At 35.5% G+C, this 14,759-nt stretch overlaps 6 non-coding genes across 6 annotated transcripts; 4 read left to right on the forward strand and 2 right to left on the reverse strand.

Annotated features, from left to right (window-relative positions):
- Positions 1 to 1,642: 1,642 nt before the first annotated feature.
- On the reverse strand, positions 1,643 to 1,716 carry TRNAT-AGU (transfer RNA threonine (anticodon AGU)). Its single transcript has one exon. It is a non-coding gene; the product is annotated as a tRNA-Thr (tRNA).
- Positions 1,717 to 2,148: 432 nt separating this feature from the next.
- TRNAT-AGU (transfer RNA threonine (anticodon AGU)) lies at positions 2,149 to 2,222 on the forward strand. Its single transcript has one exon. It is a non-coding gene; the product is annotated as a tRNA-Thr (tRNA).
- Positions 2,223 to 2,835: 613 nt separating this feature from the next.
- Positions 2,836 to 2,909, forward strand: TRNAT-AGU (transfer RNA threonine (anticodon AGU)). The gene has a single exon. It is a non-coding gene; the product is annotated as a tRNA-Thr (tRNA).
- A 2,290-nt stretch (positions 2,910 to 5,199) lies between these two features.
- TRNAT-AGU (transfer RNA threonine (anticodon AGU)) lies at positions 5,200 to 5,273 on the forward strand. The gene has a single exon. It is a non-coding gene; the product is annotated as a tRNA-Thr (tRNA).
- A 708-nt stretch (positions 5,274 to 5,981) lies between these two features.
- Positions 5,982 to 6,055, forward strand: TRNAT-AGU (transfer RNA threonine (anticodon AGU)). The gene has a single exon. It is a non-coding gene; the product is annotated as a tRNA-Thr (tRNA).
- A 971-nt stretch (positions 6,056 to 7,026) lies between these two features.
- Positions 7,027 to 7,100, reverse strand: TRNAT-AGU (transfer RNA threonine (anticodon AGU)). The gene has a single exon. It is a non-coding gene; the product is annotated as a tRNA-Thr (tRNA).
- Between the last annotated feature and the right edge of the window lie 7,659 nt (positions 7,101 to 14,759).

Consider the following 14,759-nt stretch of genomic DNA (forward strand, 5'->3'; position numbering starts at 1 on the left):
CAATCAGTGCCTTAACCTTACCATACTACTCGTGGAAAATTCATTGCGTGGGGCCGTAAGAAATACTCGCAAACGAATACGTACTTTTCTGATTGTTTGTTTCTGGTGACTTTTTTTCAATGTTTTTTCACACTTTTGAGCTCGCAGCCTTTCAGGCCGGGGGCCCCGTCAGGCTCGGGGCCCGTGGCATTTTGTTAGTCCTGCCACCCTATAGTTACGCCACTGATTGTAATGTCTACATTTAAACAAGAAAATAGCTGCACCAGCATCACATAGTCGTTTATAGACGGAAACCAGGTTCGTCTTAAGGAACACCCGGGCCCCAGAGAACAAGAGTTCGGCGTCCTATTGGAAAGTAATAATAAAGAAAAGAAAACATTCCAATTTAAAATTAGTAGCCCGTATAATTATGGTCTTACACGACACGTATTTTAAATTCATAATATATTCGCCTAACGAGGCCCTCCTCGGTGGGGGCCCTGGCCGTGGGCCCTTTATGCCCTTAGTTTAAAGACGGAATAGACAAATACACAACCATAAACAACACTCTTTATACATACATTCAACGCCAAACAAAACTTTTTATCCTTTCAACAAACTGTCCACAAAGGCGTACTTAGAAAAACAGTTTATTTAGCCACATCCAGAATTCCTATGCAAATTAGGTTCTCTGTAAACCCAACACGTTTCAGCAAACAGTCCGATGAGTTCTAGAACTTTCGGCTAGAGCTTAGGCTTAGCTATAGACAATCGATGGTTGGAAATAGATAATAGTTTTAAAGGTGGTCGAACCCTTTGTTGTCTGACTCCGGTGACGGCGGTGACCATAGAAAAAATATGGCTAAAAATATATGAATTGTCTATGATTATGAAAAAATATATGAATAGTCTATGGTGGTGACACACCTATATTTGTCTGAAAATAGCAGTGTTAAGCGCTGTTGATTCAGTTTAAAGGGTGTGGTAAGAGAGATACTTATCTGAGGTATTCCGACTTATTTCTCAATGAAAGCAACTGTGATACTTCAAGTGGTACTTTAATAATCTAAATATATATAACTCAAAGGTGACTGACTGACAAAGTGATCTATCAACGCACAGCCCAAACCACTGGACGGATCGGGCTGAAATTTGGCATGCAGGTAGATGTTATGACGTAGGCATCCGCTAAGAAAGGATTTAGATCAAGTCTACCCCCAAGGAGTTATAGAGGATGATTGCTTCGTAACGCGAGCGAAGCCGCGGGCAAAAGCTCGTTAATTATATGTAGTTCATTGTAGGTTGCAGTGGCTACTTACCATCAGAGTGGTGTATTCATTTGCGAGTTCTGTAATGTATTAAAATATGAAAAAAAAATTAAATGTTTATAATAGAATTTTATCGAAACATTACATTGATAAATTCAGTAAATTCGTGTTGCTAAGGTTGCGATATTAATTAACCGAATATTTTAATTATAATGATAAGAAATCGAGACAATATTGTCTTACCAACTTTCTATTTCAATGATTATATAAAAAAAAAACAAAAGTATCATTTAACAAAAAAATATTAACATTATTACTTTTTAACATTTTGATATAAAAAATAAAACAAAATAAGATCTACAAAAAAGCAAAAATAGCCGTGTACTATTATGCAAAGGCCCCGGCGAGATTCGAACTCGCGATCTCCTGTTTACTAGACAGGCGCTTTAACCAACTAAGCCACGGCGCCGATACAGAAACTGGCGAAAATATCGTACACAATGACAGTTATGAAAAGTAAAGAAAACTTATTTCATTTCATGGAATATATTATATTCTTACAAACATGTTATTTATAAATGTCTTGTTTCATAATCACTATTGCACTACTAGAAAAATGACGTTTCTTAAAATAAATCTAGGTATGTGGAAAAATTTTAAAAACACTCAGACTTAATGAAAATAACAATTTTATGCAAATAATAATGAATAAATAATATCTATGATATGAAATGATTTAAAACTGCTAGCGCGTAAAAAATGTCATTATAATGTAAATTAACTGTACTTTATACATGTTTAAGCATGTTTAAAGCAATCGGTAAAAGGCGGAAAACAGTTGCAGTCAAAGAAACACAATCAAACATAATTTGTATGTATTATATTCGAATTAAATGTCATCGGCGCCGTGGCTTAGTTGGTTAAAGCGCCTGTCTAGTAAACAGGAGATCGTGAGTTCGAATCTCGCCGGGGCCTTCGTTTAATTTTTTTTAAATAACTAATTTTTAAAAACGGAACCTTGAACCGTAAAATTGAGTCTATCTATTAAGACAGATAATCCAATTTTTGCAGAGTAGGTATGTATTAAGATGGCCGCTATAACAATAAATAAAAAAATAAAGTGCTTGACAATAAATGAGGGTCGCCATACAAGAAACCCGCAATTTTTTGACAATTTTAGCTTTATCTATTGAAATAGTTGAATGTATTGAATAGATACATAGATTGTTTTTTATTTCCACAATGCATTTACTTCTATGGTTTAACATCCGCGATTAAAACAATCGACAAAAGGCAGAAATCAGTTGCAATCAAAGAAACAACTTTGTTTGTTATAATATGGGAGTAGCAGACGAGCATGCAGTTCACCTGATGGTAAGTGGCTACTGCCGCCCATGGACATCTGTAATCAACCCCAGATAGGATTAGATCTTCCTACCTGGAGTCGGACACAGGTGCGCTGCTACCCATGTGGACTAAGCTGGAACGCCTCGTAAAAGTATGTCTCCCTTACCACACCCTTCAAACCAGAACACAGCAGAACTTCTCATATAGATTTGTCTGTATTATATTCGAATTAAAAGACATAGGCGCCGTGGCTTAGTTGGTTAAAGCGCCTGTCTAGTAAACAGGAGATCGTGAGTTCGAATCTCGCCGGGGCCTTCGTAATTTTTTTGGCTACTACAATTCAAAAATAGGTGTAGAATACACGTATATAACAATACCTTGAAATTATAAAAATTTTGCAATATTTAAAAATAATAATAAATCGTTATATTCGTGCCATATAATTTTAAAACTGTGTAGATGGGATCTATAAATATTTGCTACTTCTGCTATATAAAAAAATTGTAGTTTTAAAACTAAAAACCACGCTAAAATCGCACAAGGAAAATCGTTAATCCTGATTACTGACAATCCTGATGAGGAGAAGGGGATAAAATTATTAAAACCGTGTATTGTTATCGGTTCTTGATAATTGTTCAAAATTTTTAATTAATCGGACCGTTCAATGTGGGTAAAAATCGAGTTCAAAGATTCCATTACTTACATACATTCAGGTCAAGCTAATAAAAGCGTGGTAAGACCCTATAAAGTGTACAAAGGTACACGTGAGGCACTATGAAAAATATTAAAAATAGCTTCACTTTTAGGGTTCCGTATTACTAAGCCTCCGTTGTCTGTCCGACTGTCACAGGGCTCTATCTCTTAAACCCTTAAAGAATCAAGTGTCAACACTTCAAGTACTTAAATGCTTGAATATAGGTAAATGGGGTCGCCATGTACAACTTTTCAAAACTATTTTTCTACGTTTTTCGCTTTATCTATGGAACCTTAATGGGTAGAGAGCTCAAATTTTCACTATGTATATAGGTACTTCTATGATTTATGATTGTTATGATAAAAAATATTAAAAATAAAAAAATGATGGTACGGAACCCTTGCGTGCGAGTTTGATTCCCATTTATGAATGGCGGGAACTGAACTGCCAAGAAAATATGAAAACATATGTATTTTCTTAAAATGGAGGTTTTTCCTTTACTTTGTCACATAACATTACTTCCCAGAATTTGATCCTTATAAGCGACACTATCGGATAGTGGAACAATATAGAGAGTGTTTTTTTTCTCAAAATGAACTCGTTCGATTCCCAGCTAAGGAAATATATATTTAAAAAAACGAAAGATGCAGTTTTAGTTTTTATCAAATACGGCCTCGTAACTCCTTTCAGCATTTCGCTAATCCTTATAGTTTTGGATTTAGCCCTGAAGACCTATTTGAAAAGTTCGCCCTGTATATTCACCTTGAGTCATTTACACCATCTACATTTATTAATAATCTAAGATTTGTTATTAAGAACGCAATATTTTCTTTACATTCATAATGCGTCATTCTTTAATTGCTATTAAATATAATTAATTATTACAGACACCTTATATCGTAACAACTGAACAAATAAGATTATTTTTATGATAACAAAGTACATAATATAATATAGCATATTTGCATAACATTGAGGGAGTAAATAAGCATGCAGTCCACCTGACGGTTAGACACTGCCGTCTAGAGACATCTGTTGTCAACTCTTAAGGTGGTAAAACCCTTTGTGGTTCGACTCCAGCGGCACCACCGCCACACCTATTTCTGCCTCATAACAGCAGCGTTAAGCGCTGATGTTATTTGGTTAGCAGGCTCAGGGGTAGCGGCGCATCTGTGGCCGACCCCAGGTAGGAATATCCAATCCTATCTGGGGTCGATTACGGATGTTCGTGATTAAGTCAGCCGGTATCCACACGATTCTACCAAAACTGCTTGAAGCTAAAATAGGTGTGGCGGTGGTACCTCGCCGTTTAAACTCTACTACTCTACATTTCATAATATAACCTACATGCCTGAGAGATTTACAAAAAAATCTAAATAAACGCTACCAGTAGTAGGTAGACTTTATTTGAAAAGGTATTTCTACTATTAATCTATTCTACGTAGTGAACTATGGTGATGGGCTACCCATCACGTTCTGAGAGGTGACCAGTACCCTTAGTATGAGTTTTTACGTAACATTTACGTATTTTCCCATACATTTCCAATCAGCGCCCCCTAGCGGCCTGTATCAGAACTTATTGGAAATGTATGGGAAATACGTAAACAAATACAAAAACAGTCATTTTTGTAGAAACGTAAAAACTCATACTAAGGGTACAGAACCTCAGCAAACAAATTCTATATAATATCTATATATAGAAGTAGTGACGTATCTATAATTGATCTTTAGATAGGAATATCTAATCCTATCAAGGGCTTGATTACATATGTCCATGGGCGGCAGTAGCCACTTACCATCAGGTGGACTGTATGCTCGTCTGCTACTCCTATAATATAAAAAAATATCTGTTGTGAAAGAAACACTTTCTCATATAAATTTATATGTATTATATTCGAATTTAAAAGCATCGGCGCCGTGGCTTAGTTGGTTAAAGCGCCTGTCTAGTAAACAGGAGATCGTGAGTTCGAATCTCGCCGGGGCCTGATAATTTTTGTTTCTATACAAAAATAAGAATAACACGTAATAATATTACAAAAGCTTGAAATTGTTGAATTTTTGCTTTATTTAACAATAATTATAAGTACTTATATTTTATATTATAGTGATTGGAAGGTGGCAATTTGCAATTTGTTGCAACATCATCCCCTATTTTCCCTTAAAGCAAATGCTGCTGTGTTCTAGTTTAAAGGATATGATAAAGTAGACATACTTATATGTGACGTTACAACTTAGTCCTCAGGAGTAGCGTATCTGCAGACAATCTTAGATAGAACTGGGATTTTATTTGAGATGTCATTTTCAATCAGATAACAACAGCAGCGCTTACCGTTGTTATAAGGGAGGTGGTAGAACCCTCTATGGTTCAACTCCCGCGGCACCACCGCCACACCTATTCCACTGCTGTGTTCTGGTTTCAAGGGTGTGGTGAGGGAGACATACTTTTACGAGGTATCTCAGTCCTCAGGTGTAGCGGTGCATCAGTGGCCGACCTCAGGTAGAAAACTAATCTTAACTGGGGTTGATTATAGATGTCGATGGGCGATAGTACACATTTACCATCAGGTGGACGGCATGCTCGTCTACTACTCCTATATAATTAGGTATAGTTAAAGCTAAAAGTCGATCCGATTTCCTTTAAGACTTTTAAACTTATGTGAATACGAATTATTTTTTTACGCCTCTCAGACATCGGCGCCGTGGCTTAGTTGGTTAAAGCGCCTGTCTAGTAAACAGGAGATCGCGAGTTCGAATCTCGCCGGGGCCTTGTTAGTGTCCACATTTCTTTTAAATTAAACGCAATGTACAAAAGTACGATTAGAGATTAATTATTTAATTTCTTTTTTCATTTTCTATATTTATTTCATTTTATATATTTTTATAGTAAAGGAGTCACATACGAGCATAGAGTCCACCTGATGGTGAGTGGTTACTGCCGCTGCCTGGTCGCTACCGCTGAGGACTAAGCTGGAATGCCTCGTAAAAGTATGTCTCCTTTACCATACTCTTGAAAGCAGAACACAGTAGCGCTTAACACTGCTGTTATTAGGCAAAAATAGGTGTGGCTTTGTGCTGCCGGAATCGAACCACAAAGGGTTCCACCACCTTTCGCATTTTATCTCGCGTATTAAGTTGTAGAATTTTACGCAGAAATGCATTGTTACTTTTATGTTGTAGAAACCAGAATGAAGTCAAAGTGATACTAACCGCCGCCGATGGACTTTGTTCAATCCCAGATTGGATTCGAATACTCAGATCGGGTACTGGTGCGTTACTAGGACTAAGTTGGTACGCGTGGTACAGCTATAAAGCTAAACAGCTTTACACCCATTTTATAAGGTTAAATAGGGTGATGTTTTTGGTTTCGTAGTAAAGTTTTACCACCTTTAAAATACTACATTACCGAAACGTTAGGATACGGGTCTCTTCAAAAAGGTGCAAAAAAGCTTTTCTTCAAAGCTGGTGATATATTGTCGACTCCTCTGGTGTTACAAATGTCCAGGCGACGTTGACTACTTTCCATCAGGTGGCACGTCTGCTTTATCGTTAGGTTTACTATTAAAAAATAAAAAAAAAAAACAATTCGAATGTCATAGACAAAAAAGAAGTACATAAACACAAATACCTAGGACATAAAAGGCATGATTTTAATAAACAAAATTAGTGTTACGTAGATTGATTTCTAAACTTAGTATTTTTTGATAATAAACAGAATAAAAAAGAACGAGAGTGCTAAGTAGGCCCCGGCGAGATTCGAACTCGCGATCTCCTGTTTACTAGACAGGCGCTTTAACCAACTAAGCCACGGCGCCGATGTACAATGATGCGAAAATCTTACTCTTATAGAATACATAACTTATTAGTTCAGCTACAGGTAATTATAAATATACTAGCTAACCCCGCAATCTTTGTGTTGCCATAAAAATAAAAAAAATGTTAAGGGTGAACAGCCCTTATAACTTAGGGGTATGAAAAATTGATAGTACCCGATTCTCAGACCTCCTGAATATGAATGTAAATTTTGGTGAAAATCGGTAAAGCCGTTTCGGAGGAGTATGGTAACTAACATTGTGACACGAGAATTTTATATATAAGATATACATTCTATATAAAAGTCGTAAACATTTTGTATAACATTTTTAGCGTGATATTCATAAAGATTTATTACATTGACCGAAGCACGTATCTAATGAGAGAAACGTTTACGGCACTTGACTAATAGTCTGGCCAGTGGTGCTCAAACTTTTATCAAAATATTTTTCTTGCTCTATAAATACATTTTTTACATCTTTTTGAGTAGGTATATTCTAAAATTCTATGTATTTAAGTAACTAAAGAAATGCTGTTATTCTTTTTGTGTCTCACTGCTAGGAATAGTGTATAGTGTCTTCTCACAACTGCAGGAGGACCAGATAGTAGAGTTAGATGAGAGAAATACTGCTTAGGTATTATAGTAAAATAAAATATAGGCTTTACTAAAATAATTAAAAATATATTTACTTGTTAAAAAATGAGTTCAACATTAAGAAAATGTTTAAGCATCAATGTTGAGAAAAATATATAAATTTTTAGGTTACAGGTTGAGAACATCTGGCCTAAGCTATGCATTGCCATCATTATTTATAATGTAACCAAATAGGGTAGACCTCTCAACGACTGCAAAAATCTCCTTTTATACCCTAATACATGAAGAGTTAGGGAGGCAGGGTAGATCTTGAAATATTGGTATATCTGTTAAGAATTGTGTTGTATATCATCTTGAAGGGATTATACACTTTTACATGTATATCCCGCTAACGAGCGAGTTAGGGGTTGAAAATGGGAAACATTTAAAATGCGGGGTTGTTGAGATGTTACGACTGCTCCATTTTACTGGCTACATTTATTTCTTTTGAAAAGACTGCAATTTTAGTTTGAACGTTTCTTACTATTATTATGTTGTGGTTCTTGTGGCAGATTGCGCTTTTATTCTGCGTAAAGTAATGTGGCCACCGTAGCCCATGGCCTGTTTGACCGTGGAGGATAATGGAATTTCCAACGGTATTCAACCAGAGTCCTACTACCAGCGCAGTGCTCTTATCGGGCTCTGTCCAGTACCCTTACCATGAGTTTTTACGTTTTTCACAAATAGGACTGTTTTGGTATTTGTTTTCTTCGTCTTTCCATGAGAGTTTTTAGCCTTAAAACGCCACGCTGGCCATTGCGGGTTGGCGAGTCCACTCTTTTTGAGATCATTTATCTCTCACGGCTCGTGGTAGCCGCCCTGTATACCGGGTTGTCAGGTTAGTTACCGCCGCCTGAGACTCGGCGTTGTCACTCATTTAGCACCACCCGGGGGACACGTGTGGGGTGACTAAGGGTATTTCCCACGGACGCGAGCGACTACTGCCCCCCCCCTTCTCATGGTGTTTCCATGCAACATGGAAACACCATGAGAAGACCTATACCCAGAATTGGGTGAATAATGGTTGAAGAAGAAGAAGAAGGTATTTGTTTACGTATTTGCCCATACAAATTTCAATCAGTACCCCTAGCGGATTGTATCAGAACTATAGTGTCAGTAACGTAACATTAAATGTCTAAATTGGCGAAATGGCGCTTTATGTTTTGTCTCTCTTTTTCGCGAACATGTGAGGCAGACAAAAAGACTTGAGCACTTACTTATTGTTACGTTTACTCAGTCTACTGAAGTGAACGAAACAGAATATTGGATTGAGTAAACGTAACGTAAAATTGTGGCATGTTTTGAAAACCCATGGTATGCAGCCATACATACCGTCATTCGTCCTATCCTTCCAGTCTTGACGCCCGAAACGCTAAAAACCTCATTTCAGTCGCCTCTTACGACAGGCAAGTGATACTATATAGCTATTGTAGTCTCGAGGCTAAAGGGATAGCTAATTTTAGGCCTTCACAACAATGAAAACTGTTATTTTACAATAGAAATTAGCAAAGCAGTAGTTATATTACAAAACGACGTACAATAATAACAAGCTAATTAACTAATCTACATCAGACTTAATCAAATAACACGAACAAACAAAGCTATTTGAAATTCGCCTCAACCCCGAATTATGCAAACCTTTCGCCTCAATATTCCCGTTTTCGACAATATATTTAGCATTTGAAATAGACTCGTAACGGAATAAATGGTTGTCAAGACACGTCCGCTCGCTTCGCACTCCGCTCACGAACTGATTTGAATTTGGAATTTGCTCGCCTGGTTGCCTCTTTGGTGTTTGGGTTTTTTAATTTAAGAAGAAAACTTTCGGTCGTGTCAGCTGCCAGTAATAATGGACAAGGGACATGCAATAAATACACACAAGTATTGTGTGTAATCTTTGTAGTATTTACTTGCGTGTTAAGGATTAATTATCATTTACAGTAACAACCATGAAGCAAATCCTAATCCTCCACGATAGATATGTAAATATAGATAGATAGTAGATAGGTAAACCTATCGTATTGTACAACGATTTTTTTACTCTGGGTAAAGATACATGCCCAGAAGTGGGATATGAAATGGATTGTAGGGCTGGCGACGGTACCTTACTTACATTATTATGTAATGAGATTTTAAAAATGATGTATATACGTATAGATGATAACTGGTATTTTTATATACGTACACGCACTCACACACACACACACCGCACACGCATGCACACACACATAAACCAATTCATTCCCTCATATTTAGTTAAGGCTTGAAATTATGTAATTTTTTAACAAAATTTAATGTCATGTTTGTTGAATAACACACTGTATGAAGATCCGGTGGATGAGTGGGGTACCTGTAACACAGGTCTAGAACCAAGTACAGGGCTCTTGCGACTTGTAAATATTTTTATATTTATATTTTTTATGTATCAAACTAGCGTGTAGTCTACCTAAACTGCCTTGGATATCTAGAATAAACCCCAAATAGATTCGAATCTGACCTAAGATCAGCCATGAGTGCGTTATCAACTCTGACTAATTTGAAATGCCTCTCGAATGCCACCCTTAAACAAAAACACAGTATTATGTATGCTAAAGGTGTTATTATACAGAAATAATCACCAGAGTGAAACGCTGCAAGGTCTTAGTAGCTTCATTTCATATCATATTTAGTCACGCAAACGACTTCGGGAAAAACATCGAACACTGTTTGTTTACTAAGAATGTTAAGCAGATTTGCTCGAGGACGCTAATGCGGTGACTTGATCAAATTAAAGGGAAGAAAAAATTGTTTTTCCACGCAAAAGTAAATCAAATTCCAGACCTCGATCCTTGTAAAAAGGTTCGTTTTTAAGGGCTGGGTTTGATTCCTTCGGAGGCAGAATTAATCAAAAGATTTGGCGGATTTCACTGCTTTTAGGATTATCGTGTTTGTAAATTTATTTGCATGAGCTGGTAGCGTGTTGGTTTTTGTTTTGGGGTATTTTGATTTTTACGATCGATTATCGAAGTTTAGATATTATAGGCAAATATCATTGTATTTGCCGATAATATCTAGACATATAACATATATATGTAGATAATATGAGACATTTCTCAATGTAGTGTATTTGTAAAATTGCTGTGTTTGTCTTAGATTTATTAGAGGTACCCATTAAAATCAATCTAGTATTTTCAAAAATAATCTTTTACAGATAACGAGACAAAAGTGATTTTAATATTGCAAACGAAAACCTCTTTTAATTTACTTATGTACTCGTGTATTTAGGAATATCTAATCCTATCTGGGGTTGATTACAGATGTCCATGGGCGGCAGTAGCCACTTACCATCAGGTGGACTGCATGCTAGTCTGCTACTCTACTAATATTTAAAAAAACTTAGAAATTCTGCATCTTCCGAACTCTATGACCTTACTCCACCTAACAAACGCAAGAACTCAATTTTCCACAAATAAAACATCATAGGAAGTTATTGTTTTTGTCCAGACAAGACAGAGTAATATTCCCAACTTATTCCTAACCTCATAGCGCAGTTTTTCGTAGTTCCACTCCGGAATAAAACAAACTCCGCGGGAAACTGCGGGAATTTTTCACAGTCGCCGTCGCGTCGCCTGAGGACGTCGAAAGTCCACCTCGCAAAGTTTATCCAATTCAATTAGCTAAAAGTTTTCCTTTTCACTCGAATTAGGTTTTTCTATAATAAAATGAGATATGATGCTATGTGGTATTAAATTTTGATGCTTAGAACTGTAGGGCTGTGTGTAAAAATGAGGTAAGTATTAATTTACGGGAATTTAATACGAGTATATTGGATAAATTTTATGAATATTATAATGGGAGTATCAGGGATAATTTTATTATTCTACCTGTTTTTTATATTTTTTTGTGTCAATAGTTCATACAAATGGTATCTACGAAACATTCTTCATTACTAATATGGTGGCACATTATTATGTCCTGACTGGAATGGACTCTAAGTAGAAAATATAATTTAATCTAGATGTTTGTTTAGTCCAGAGTCAAAACTGGAATCCCATGCGAAAAGATCTGAATGGGGGTTGCTGCAGCATAATAATGTTGTAATATGGGTCGTATACACCTGTATTTGTTTAGATACAGATCTATGGTCGTATATGAGTCGCTTATTCTACTAATTTTATTATTGACGTTGCAGTTTTAAAGATTTCAAAAGAGTTCTTAAAGTTATTCGTTTTTGTGATACTTAAGTAAAACTTATATTCTGAACTTTTCTATTTTTAATAAATCCTGCTTCATTAGCGCTATGATAACCAAACAAGAATTAAAAAAAAAACAGAATTTGTTCCACAGTTTTCTCGAAGTAAATCCTAAACTTTGGAGTCGTATTTTCGCAGTCAATCGAGTTACAGTGAGACAAACTAGCGGGAATTTTTCAAAGTTGTGTCGCTGCGGGCGTCGCGCGCTCCACCTTGCTCGGAGTTCGTTGATTCAATTAGACGAAACTTAGCCTGACGAATTAGGTGTTTTTTCAGTTGCTGGAAGTAACTGCCGATTGTCTTCGCATAGTGTTGCGCTATAAAGAAATAAGTAATATAACATTCTCGATATTATTATGCTGATGTGTGAATTTTTTTAAGCTACAATTCTGTACGCTTGTAATGTTGGTTTTTTTTTTATTTTTTTTAATATTTTGAAATATCTCTTATGATTTATGTTCTAGTGCTTTCATTATATACAAAATTTATGAATACTTAATTTTTCATGAAGATCAATGTTATTTTATAGGTACAATTATTTTTAGTAAAATGACACAGTTTGAAAAGATTTTTATTCATATTTATATTTATTTTAGACTAACGACTGTCCTAAGAAGAATCACTAACTTTCGAGTGGTATTGTCGCACCCAATCGAGTTACAGTGAGACAAACTAGCGGGAATTTTTCAAAGTTGTGTCGCTGCGGGCGTCGCGCGCTCCACCTTGCTCGGAGTTCGTTCATTCAATTAGACGAAACTTAGCCTGACGAATTAGGTGTTTTTTTTGGTCGCTGGAAATAAATAAGGAATGTCCTTAGTGTTGCGCTATAAATAAATAAGATACCATTCCCAATTTTATTTTGCTGATGTGTAAAATGTTTTATCTACAACTCTGTACGTTTGGATTTTTTGATTTTTGATTATTTCTTATATATTTTTAATATGTCGTATGACTTATATATTAATACGTTTATTTGATACTACATTTCTGAATAATTATTTTGTCCTGAAAACCAATGTGACTTTATTTTTACTATTATTTTTAGTAAAATGACAGTTAAAAAAATCTTTTTATTTTTATTTATATTTCTATTATTTTAGTTTAAGGACTGTACTTAGAAGAATCACTAACTTTCGAGTGGTATTGTCGCACCCAATAGAGTTACAGTGAGACAAACTAGCGGGAATTTTTCAAAGTTGTGTCGCTGCGGGCGTCGCGCGCTCCACCTTGCTCAGAGTTCATTCATTCAATTAGACGAAACTTAGCCTGACGCATTAGACGTGTTTTATCAGTTAATGGAAGTAAATGGGAATTGTACTAGCAATATAATGCGCTATAAATGAATAAATAAGAAGAAAAAATATTTTAGCAACAATTAAATATGAACGTTTTGCTTTTGATTTTCTTTTCATATTTTTTAGTGTAGTATGATTTATGTATTAATATGTTTATTTGATACTAAATTTCTGAATAATATTTTTTTCATGAAAATAAGCTTTTATAGGTACAAATATTTTTAGTAAAATGACACCGTTTAAAAAACTGTTTTATTTATATTTCTATTTATTCTAGATAAAGGACTGTACTTTGAAGAATCACTAACTTTCGAGTGGTATTGTGGCAGCCAACCGGGTTACAGTGAGACAAACTAGCGGGAATTTTTCAAAGTTGTGTCGCTGCGGGCGTCGCGCGCTCCACCTTGCTCGGAGTTCGTTCATTCAATTAGACGAAACTTAGCCTGACGAATTAGGTGTATATCTTATTGTTTTATGGTCGTAAAAAATGATTAATTACTTAATTTACGAAAAAAGCATACATAAATAACAGGAATTTTAAAACGCATGCAAAGCCTAGTTGTGGTAACAGGTAAGTGATAACGATAAGTACGGCTAAAAACAAAAAAATAATTACGTAATAATTACCTTAAAATACGGTTTTGTCAAATAAAAACCGTTAATAATCTTAATAATATCACTGATGGAAAATAGATCTTAAGAATTAGTATTGTTTAAAATTCAAAGACAGACGTCATCGTCAAAACGCAAACTTTTTTGCGAACATAAATTGTTATCCACGGTTTCACCAGACAATTGAACTACAATTCATATTTCCAGTATTTGTAAGAACCGCAAGCGTTTGAATATCAAAGGCACACCCGTCTCCCTCGGGAGCGGCGGTTTCCCGGCGATTAAAGCTTCGAACCCGTTTGATGTGTTCATCCCGTCTAGAGGTCGGGAACTGTAGAGATAAAACTCTAGCTCCAATGCTCCCAAAGGATTTCGAATAGTTAAGTGAAATCAGAATGGAAAATGCTTAAAATTTAATTCGATCAACTGGTATTATTAAAAGTGATCATTTAATATCATGATCTTTGAATTCACTCTCTTAATTTTTTATGAGTAATCTTCGAAATAGTAACCATATTGATATGAGACTCAAAGGGTTCCGAGTTAGATTTATAGCATAACAGACATATAAATAGTGTTCTGCTCTAAATCTAAGGATTTATTTTATAAAACTTTTTGTATATGAAAAACTTGCTTAGAAAGTGTCATGAATTAATAAATTAATAACTCAGTCGTGCAAAGATATTATATTATGTCTGAAAAATGGTCGATGTAATAGTCTTCGAGCAGCGTTCAAAATTATAGTTCTTGATACTGCTAGAGGGTGCTACTTATGTAGTACTTAAGATGAAACTCGAAAATATTTTTACCTGTAGCTCTTTTTTGTGTCCCGTTTAAAAATACGTGCAATAAAATGAAATTCAAAAACATTTTTAACGGTACAGCTCT

Source organism: Epargyreus clarus, unplaced genomic scaffold (genome assembly GCF_041222505.1).
Source record: "Epargyreus clarus isolate Ecla_fem2 unplaced genomic scaffold, WU_Ecla_fem_2.2 ptg000029l, whole genome shotgun sequence".
Taxonomy (NCBI): domain Eukaryota; kingdom Metazoa; phylum Arthropoda; class Insecta; order Lepidoptera; family Hesperiidae; genus Epargyreus; species Epargyreus clarus.